The sequence below is a fragment of the Mytilus edulis genome, chromosome 2, assembly GCF_963676685.1.
Source record: "Mytilus edulis chromosome 2, xbMytEdul2.2, whole genome shotgun sequence".
NCBI classification, from domain to species: Eukaryota; Metazoa; Mollusca; class Bivalvia; order Mytilida; family Mytilidae; genus Mytilus; species Mytilus edulis.
Genome location: NC_092345.1, coordinates 6,571,631 through 6,581,960, shown reverse-complemented (window position 1 = coordinate 6,581,960; position 10,330 = coordinate 6,571,631). Strand labels below are relative to the sequence as shown.

Below are 10,330 nucleotides of genomic sequence, written 5' to 3'. Positions count from 1 at the left end.
AAGATGAGATATAGAAAGATTAGCATGGAAGACATTGTGAAAGACTTTTCGTCTAGAGACTTGATGAGTAACGACGACAAACTGCTTGCATTGTATGAATAAATGTAATAAATATATATGAAACTGACATCTGCGTTGGTATTTTTTTCTATTTGCCCCGAACACGATACGATTAATCGGTGATTGATGTTCACATCATGAAGAGTTGCTTCCCTTTTTTGTATCAGAGTTCCTCGTTACGATCACGTGACCTTGCCTCGTTGAATTGTCACTCCACGAGAGATATATATACAGAGTTGCTTCCCTTGTTCTGTACCAGAGTTAACGTTCCTCGATACGATCACGTGACCTGCTGTCCATATATGGTCATATATGTTTATTTTGATTTTTGAGTGAAAATAAAAGTTTTTTTTTCCAAATTTGGTCATCATTTCCATATATGATCATAGGGTATCTGGTCGGTTTCCATATATGGTCATGTATTTTATTTTGATTTTTCAACGGAAATAAGGTTTTTACCAAATTTGGTCATGATTTCCATATATGGTCATAGGTTGTTTTGTCGATTTCCATATATGGTCATGTATGTTTATTTTGAGTGAAAATAAGGTTCTTACCAAATTTTGGTCATAATTTCCATATATGGTCATAGGGTATTGTGGTCGCTTTCCATATATGGAATTCATCATATGGGTATACATTTACAATTAATTCTCCATAGGCCGTAATGGTAACGTTTTCCTCCGTTGCTCAGTCCATATCGTTTACTTGAACATGTATGATGGCTCATATCGAAGCTGATACATTTATACATGTCTGGTTAAATTTTCGGGGTGGCAAGTGAGATTACTTTTTTCGCAAATTGCTGGACCCCGGAAGATGGTGAAAAATGTCACTCTCCTCATGAAATAATCCCAAAATTCTGATCATAAAATTCAATAAAAAAATTGTCCTTTCTAATAATTTATTTCAGGTCAAATCTACATCTTTCTTTTCTCATCACATCAGCTCTATAAAACAGTTCTTATTGTTCATTTATGTCCATTTTTAAAATCACAGCATCCACAATTGTATGGCGGACTAATATTTTTTTTTAATTACGTCATCTGAGTTCCTCATCTCAAGGTCTATTAGGGATCCTGACCCATATTGAAATCAATACTTCTGATTTTTCCAAATATTTTTATGTGATCTTCATTGGTATAACATTCTGAATAAATCTGTGTATTTTTGTCCATTTCTGAAAAAAAATAAAGTTGTTTTAGCACTATAAGGCAATGATACTTTCGTCGCTATATTCATTTATTTTGAATACAATGTGTATGTATAATTAATTTCTTCCAGAATACATTCACTAGTCAAAACAAGGACAAAACTTCTGATTATAACCTTTAATTACAATACACAGACCCTGTTAAAGCATTCTATAAAATTTTCTTGTGTCTTAAAGTGCATTTTGGCAGAGAAATTATGCAAAAATGAAGATTTTATAAAAAAACCAACACCAAAATAATTATTCTTACTAGTGGAAATCTGGTATTTAAAACTGTGGAAAGCACTCTAAACTACTGGGAAAGTCATCCTTATCATATAATTAGAGTGCAATATAGTGCAAATTTTCAAAACTTGTCCTTTCACATAATTCTATTTGAGAAAAAATGTTTTTAACATGTATTTCAGTGAAAACCTTTTATCAGTGAGAAATCCACATTAGGTTTTAAAGGAAACATTGTGACATCACATGTATTATGGCGTCATTAAATAACGACAGATCAAAATAGTGCTAAATATAGTTTGCGGTGTTACGTGAGAAACAGTTGCCGCAAGATTTAACTCGAAATATTGAGTCGAAATCATCTGTAACTAAGCCTTTCCATTCAATATCAAGACCATAGCAACAGTTTTCATATTTGCATATTTTTAACATACCGACTGTAATTTCAATTGCATAAATACCATAAATAAACAATTTAGAGCTTGCCTAACAAAACAAAATGCTTACCAGTTGTTCAGGACTTTTTAAAACCTCTAGTTTGCCATCTCAGGTTAAAAAGTAATGATATGTCTGGAACTGAAATAAGACAAAAAAAAAATTACTCAGGCTGTGTTATCATTTGATTTAAATACATAAGTATTATTGAGAGAGAAAAATCTATTTCTTGAAAGTTTAATTACAAAGAAAGACAAATGCTTCTCCCTTGTGGCTTAGTAACCTTCATTTAAACCTTTTATATTAGAAGCAATGGGTAGTAGCTAACTAGCTTAATAGTTGAATCGGTGTAGAAATATTGTTTTCAAAAAGGTTTGACCCTCCCCCTTTTTCACTGAGAAATGACAATATCTTTTGTTTTGCTCAAGTGCATTAAAAATAATAATTCATGATTTTCTTAAAACATGTACATGTGTTTTCTGTTTTTTTGCATATATCTACTGACCAGGGGTCAAATCATTGGATAAAAGCACATGCGATGATGTATCTCACTTTACTCGTATGAAGTGTGTTATCTCCCATGATTATCAGGTATTCCTGTAGACCGAAGTGATAATTACATAACAAAGACTATATTGTGTCATGTTTACTTACAATTTAATAATATTTAAAAGTTATTTCTTGCCTTTTTCAATATAGTAAACAAATTCCTTTCGGATATCTCGGAAGTAAACAAAGTTATGATTGTGCCTAAAAAAAGTGTTCAGCCCCGTGCCAGTAATGCATTTTAAAAGCGAAAATTTCATTGAGTTTTTGCTGATCTTTATCAATAATATTTATCTTAAACCATTTATAATAACTAGGTATAAATAAAAAACTACTAACCATCATTTTCGGTGGTGTACAAGGTGAAATCATCCATAAATCAGCCTGAAAACTTCTGGAATTAAGCTTCTAATTTGGGTATACATTTACAATTAATTCTCCATAGGCCGTAATGGTAACGTTTTCCTCCGTTGCTCAGTCCATATCGTTTACTTGAACATGTATGATGGCTCATATCGAAGCTGATACATTTATACATGTCTGGTTAAATTTTCGGGGTGGCAAGTGAGATTACTTTTTTCGCAAATTGCTGGACCCCGGAAGATGGTGAAAAATGTCACTCTCCTCATGAAATAATCCCAAAATTCTGATCATAAAATTCAATAAAAAAATTGTCCTTTCTAATAATTTATTTCAGGTCAAATCTACATCTTTCTTTTCTCATCACATCAGCTCTATAAAACAGTTCTTATTGTTCATTTATGTCCATTTTTAAAATCACAGCATCCACAATTGTATGGCGGACTAATATTTTTTTTTAATTACGTCATCTGAGTTCCTCATCTCAAGGTCTATTAGGGATCCTGACCCATATTGAAATCAATACTTCTGATTTTTCCAAATATTTTTATGTGATCTTCATCGGTATAACATTCTGAATAAATCTGTGTATTTTTGTCCATTTCTGAAAAAAAATAAAGTTGTTTTAGCACTATAAGGCAATGATACTTTCGTCGCTATATTCATTTATTTTGAATACAATGTGTATGTATAATTAATTTCTTCCAGAATACATTCACTAGTCAAAACAAGGACAAAACTTCTGATTATAACCTTTAATTACAATACACAGACCCTGTTAAAGCATTCTATAAAATTTTCTTGTGTCTTAAAGTGCATTTTGGCAGAGAAATTATGCAAAAATGAAGATTTTATAAAAAAACCAACACCAAAATAATTATTCTTACTAGTGGAAATCTGGTATTTAAAACTGTGGAAAGCACTCTAAACTACTGGGAAAGTCATCCTTATCATATAATTAGAGTGCAATATAGTGCAAATTTTCAAAACTTGTCCTTTCACATAATTCTATTTGAGAAAAAATGTTTTTAACATGTATTTCAGTGAAAACCTTTTATCAGTGAGAAATCCACATTAGGTTTTAAAGGAAACATTGTGACATCACATGTATTATGGCGTCATTAAATAACGACAGATCAAAATAGTGCTAAATATAGTTTGCGGTGTTACGTGAGAAACAGTTGCCGCAAGATTTAACTCGAAATATTGAGTCGAAATCATCTGTAACTAAGCCTTTCCATTCAATATCAAGACCATAGCAACAGTTTTCATATTTGCATATTTTTAACATACCGACTGTAATTTCAATTGCATAAATACCATAAATAAACAATTTAGAGCTTGCCTAACAAAACAAAATGCTTACCAGTTGTTCAGGACTTTTTAAAACCTCTAGTTTGCCATCTCAGGTTAAAAAGTAATGATATGTCTGGAACTGAAATAAGACAAAAAAAAAATTACTCAGGCTGTGTTATCATTTGATTTAAATACATAAGTATTATTGAGAGAGAAAAATCTATTTCTTGAAAGTTTAATTACAAAGAAAGACAAATGCTTCTCCCTTGTGGCTTAGTAACCTTCATTTAAACCTTTTATATTAGAAGCAATGGGTAGTAGCTAACTAGCTTAATAGTTGAATCGGTGTAGAAATATTGTTTTCAAAAAGGTTTGACCCTCCCCCTTTTTCACTGAGAAATGACAATATCTTTTGTTTTGCTCAAGTGCATTAAAAATAATAATTCATGATTTTCTTAAAACATGTACATGTGTTTTCTGTTTTTTTGCATATATCTACTGACCAGGGGTCAAATCATTGGATAAAAGCACATGCGATGATGTATCTCACTTTACTCGTATGAAGTGTGTTATCTCCCATGATTATCAGGTATTCCTGTAGACCGAAGTGATAATTACATAACAAAGACTATATTGTGTCATGTTTACTTACAATTTAATAATATTTAAAAGTTATTTCTTGCCTTTTTCAATATAGTAAACAAATTCCTTTCGGATATCTCGGAAGTAAACAAAGTTATGATTGTGCCTAAAAAAAGTGTTCAGCCCCGTGCCAGTAATGCATTTTAAAAGCGAAAATTTCATTGAGTTTTTGCTGATCTTTATCAATAATATTTATCTTAAACCATTTATAATAACTAGGTATAAATAAAAAACTACTAACCATCATTTTCGGTGGTGTACAAGGTGAAATCATCCATAAATCAGCCTGAAAACTTCTGGAATTAAGCTTCTAATATTGAAATCAATACTTCTGATTTTTCCAAATATTTTTATGTGATCTTCATCGGTATAACATTCTGAATAAATCTGTGTATTTTTGTCCATTTCTGAAAAAAAATAAAGTTGTTTTAGCACTATAAGGCAATGATACTTTCGTCGCTATATTCATTTATTTTGAATACAATGTGTATGTATAATTAATTTCTTCCAGAATACATTCACTAGTCAAAACAAGGACAAAACTTCTGATTATAACCTTTAATTACAATACACAGACCCTGTTAAAGCATTCTATAAAATTTTCTTGTGTCTTAAAGTGCATTTTGGCAGAGAAATTATGCAAAAATGAAGATTTTATAAAAAAACCAACACCAAAATAATTATTCTTACTAGTGGAAATCTGGTATTTAAAACTGTGGAAAGCACTCTAAACTACTGGGAAAGTCATCCTTATCATATAATTAGAGTGCAATATAGTGCAAATTTTCAAAACTTGTCCTTTCACATAATTCTATTTGAGAAAAAATGTTTTTAACATGTATTTCAGTGAAAACCTTTTATCAGTGAGAAATCCACATAAGGTTTTAAAGGAAACATTGTGACATCACATGTATTATGGCGTCATTAAATAACGACAGATCAAAATAGTGCTAAATATAGTTTGCGGTGTTACGTGAGAAACAGTTGCCGCAAGATTTAACTCGAAATATTGAGTCGAAATCATCTGTAACTAAGCCTTTCCATTCAATATCAAGACCATAGCAACAGTTTTCATATTTGCATATTTTTAACATACCGACTGTAATTTCAATTGCATAAATACCATAAATAAACAATTTAGAGCTTGCCTAACAAAACAAAATGCTTACCAGTTGTTCAGGACTTTTTAAAACCTCTAGTTTGCCATCTCAGGTTAAAAAGTAATGATATGTCTGGAACTGAAATAAGACAAAAAAAAAATTACTCAGGCTGTGTTATCATTTGATTTAAATACATAAGTATTATTGAGAGAGAAAAATCTATTTCTTGAAAGTTTAATTACAAAGAAAGACAAATGCTTCTCCCTTGTGGCTTAGTAACCTTCATTTAAACCTTTTATATTAGAAGCAATGGGTAGTAGCTAACTAGCTTAATAGTTGAATCGGTGTAGAAATATTGTTTTCAAAAAGGTTTGACCCTCCCCCTTTTTCACTGAGAAATGACAATATCTTTTGTTTTGCTCAAGTGCATTAAAAATAATAATTCATGATTTTCTTAAAACATGTACATGTGTTTTCTGTTTTTTTGCATATATCTACTGACCAGGGGTCAAATCATTGGATAAAAGCACATGCGATGATGTATCTCACTTTACTCGTATGAAGTGTGTTATCTCCCATGATTATCAGGTATTCCTGTAGACCGAAGTGATAATTACATAACAAAGACTATATTGTGTCATGTTTACTTACAATTTAATAATATTTAAAAGTTATTTCTTGCCTTTTTCAATATAGTAAACAAATTCCTTTCGGATATCTCGGAAGTAAACAAAGTTATGATTGTGCCTAAAAAAAGTGTTCAGCCCCGTGCCAGTAATGCATTTTAAAAGCGAAAATTTCATTGAGTTTTTGCTGATCTTTATCAATAATATTTATCTTAAACCATTTATAATAACTAGGTATAAATAAAAAACTACTAACCATCATTTTCGGTGGTGTACAAGGTGAAATCATCCATAAATCAGCCTGAAAACTTCTGGAATTAAGCTTCTATATTGAAATCAATACTTCTGATTTTTCCAAATATTTTTATGTGATCTTCATCGGTATAACATTCTGAATAAATCTGTGTATTTTTGTCCATTTCTGAAAAAAAATAAAGTTGTTTTAGCACTATAAGGCAATGATACTTTCGTCGCTATATTCATTTATTTTGAATACAATGTGTATGTATAATTAATTTCTTCCAGAATACATTCACTAGTCAAAACAAGGACAAAACTTCTGATTATAACCTTTAATTACAATACACAGACCCTGTTAAAGCATTCTATAAAATTTTCTTGTGTCTTAAAGTGCATTTTGGCAGAGAAATTATGCAAAAATGAAGATTTTATAAAAAAACCAACACCAAAATAATTATTCTTACTAGTGGAAATCTGGTATTTAAAACTGTGGAAAGCACTCTAAACTACTGGGAAAGTCATCCTTATCATATAATTAGAGTGCAATATAGTGCAAATTTTCAAAACTTGTCCTTTCACATAATTCTATTTGAGAAAAAATGTTTTTAACATGTATTTCAGTGAAAACCTTTTATCAGTGAGAAATCCACATTAGGTTTTAAAGGAAACATTGTGACATCACATGTATTATGGCGTCATTAAATAACGACAGATCAAAATAGTGCTAAATATAGTTTGCGGTGTTACGTGAGAAACAGTTGCCGCAAGATTTAACTCGAAATATTGAGTCGAAATCATCTGTAACTAAGCCTTTCCATTCAATATCAAGACCATAGCAACAGTTTTCATATTTGCATATTTTTAACATACCGACTGTAATTTCAATTGCATAAATACCATAAATAAACAATTTAGAGCTTGCCTAACAAAACAAAATGCTTACCAGTTGTTCAGGACTTTTTAAAACCTCTAGTTTGCCATCTCAGGTTAAAAAGTAATGATATGTCTGGAACTGAAATAAGACAAAAAAAAAATTACTCAGGCTGTGTTATCATTTGATTTAAATACATAAGTATTATTGAGAGAGAAAAATCTATTTCTTGAAAGTTTAATTACAAAGAAAGACAAATGCTTCTCCCTTGTGGCTTAGTAACCTTCATTTAAACCTTTTATATTAGAAGCAATGGGTAGTAGCTAACTAGCTTAATAGTTGAATCGGTGTAGAAATATTGTTTTCAAAAAGGTTTGACCCTCCCCCTTTTTCACTGAGAAATGACAATATCTTTTGTTTTGCTCAAGTGCATTAAAAATAATAATTCATGATTTTCTTAAAACATGTACATGTGTTTTCTGTTTTTTTGCATATATCTACTGACCAGGGGTCAAATCATTGGATAAAAGCACATGCGATGATGTATCTCACTTTACTCGTATGAAGTGTGTTATCTCCCATGATTATCAGGTATTCCTGTAGACCGAAGTGATAATTACATAACAAAGACTATATTGTGTCATGTTTACTTACAATTTAATAATATTTAAAAGTTATTTCTTGCCTTTTTCAATATAGTAAACAAATTCCTTTCGGATATCTCGGAAGTAAACAAAGTTATGATTGTGCCTAAAAAAAGTGTTCAGCCCCGTGCCAGTAATGCATTTTAAAAGCGAAAATTTCATTGAGTTTTTGCTGATCTTTATCAATAATATTTATCTTAAACCATTTATAATAACTAGGTATAAATAAAAAACTACTAACCATCATTTTCGGTGGTGTACAAGGTGAAATCATCCATAAATCAGCCTGAAAACTTCTGGAATTAAGCTTCTATATTGAAATCAATACTTCTGATTTTTCCAAATATTTTTATGTGATCTTCATCGGTATAACATTCTGAATAAATCTGTGTATTTTTGTCCATTTCTGAAAAAAAATAAAGTTGTTTTAGCACTATAAGGCAATGATACTTTCGTCGCTATATTCATTTATTTTGAATACAATGTGTATGTATAATTAATTTCTTCCAGAATACATTCACTAGTCAAAACAAGGACAAAACTTCTGATTATAACCTTTAATTACAATACACAGACCCTGTTAAAGCATTCTATAAAATTTTCTTGTGTCTTAAAGTGCATTTTGGCAGAGAAATTATGCAAAAATGAAGATTTTATAAAAAAACCAACACCAAAATAATTATTCTTACTAGTGGAAATCTGGTATTTAAAACTGTGGAAAGCACTCTAAACTACTGGGAAAGTCATCCTTATCATATAATTAGAGTGCAATATAGTGCAAATTTTCAAAACTTGTCCTTTCACATAATTCTATTTGAGAAAAAATGTTTTTAACATGTATTTCAGTGAAAACCTTTTATCAGTGAGAAATCCACATTAGGTTTTAAAGGAAACATTGTGACATCACATGTATTATGGCGTCATTAAATAACGACAGATCAAAATAGTGCTAAATATAGTTTGCGGTGTTACGTGAGAAACAGTTGCCGCAAGATTTAACTCGAAATATTGAGTCGAAATCATCTGTAACTAAGCCTTTCCATTCAATATCAAGACCATAGCAACAGTTTTCATATTTGCATATTTTTAACATACCGACTGTAATTTCAATTGCATAAATACCATAAATAAACAATTTAGAGCTTGCCTAACAAAACAAAATGCTTACCAGTTGTTCAGGACTTTTTAAAACCTCTAGTTTGCCATCTCAGGTTAAAAAGTAATGATATGTCTGGAACTGAAATAAGACAAAAAAAAAATTACTCAGGCTGTGTTATCATTTGATTTAAATACATAAGTATTATTGAGAGAGAAAAATCTATTTCTTGAAAGTTTAATTACAAAGAAAGACAAATGCTTCTCCCTTGTGGCTTAGTAACCTTCATTTAAACCTTTTATATTAGAAGCAATGGGTAGTAGCTAACTAGCTTAATAGTTGAATCGGTGTAGAAATATTGTTTTCAAAAAGGTTTGACCCTCCCCCTTTTTCACTGAGAAATGACAATATCTTTTGTTTTGCTCAAGTGCATTAAAAATAATAATTCATGATTTTCTTAAAACATGTACATGTGTTTTCTGTTTTTTTGCATATATCTACTGACCAGGGGTCAAATCATTGGATAAAAGCACATGCGATGATGTATCTCACTTTACTCGTATGAAGTGTGTTATCTCCCATGATTATCAGGTATTCCTGTAGACCGAAGTGATAATTACATAACAAAGACTATATTGTGTCATGTTTACTTACAATTTAATAATATTTAAAAGTTATTTCTTGCCTTTTTCAATATAGTAAACAAATTCCTTTCGGATATCTCGGAAGTAAACAAAGTTATGATTGTGCCTAAAAAAAGTGTTCAGCCCCGTGCCAGTAATGCATTTTAAAAGCGAAAATTTCATTGAGTTTTTGCTGATCTTTATCAATAATATTTATCTTAAACCATTTATAATAACTAGGTATAAATAAAAAACTACTAACCATCATTTTCGGTGGTGTACAAGGTGAAATCATCCATAAATCAGCCTGAAAACTTCTGGAATTAAGCTTCTTATTGAAATCAATACTTCTGATT

General features: G+C 30.4%; 1 long non-coding RNA gene across 1 annotated transcript; it reads right to left on the bottom strand.

The window, feature by feature from the left end:
• Window positions 1-950: 950 nt before the first annotated feature.
• LOC139511308 (uncharacterized) lies at window positions 951-2,072 on the bottom strand. The gene is made up of 2 exons (XR_011661995.1): window positions 2,003-2,072; window positions 951-1,240 (listed from the first exon to the last, which is right to left on the bottom strand). It is a non-coding gene; the product is annotated as an uncharacterized lncRNA (long non-coding RNA).
• Between the last annotated feature and the right edge of the window lie 8,258 nt (window positions 2,073-10,330).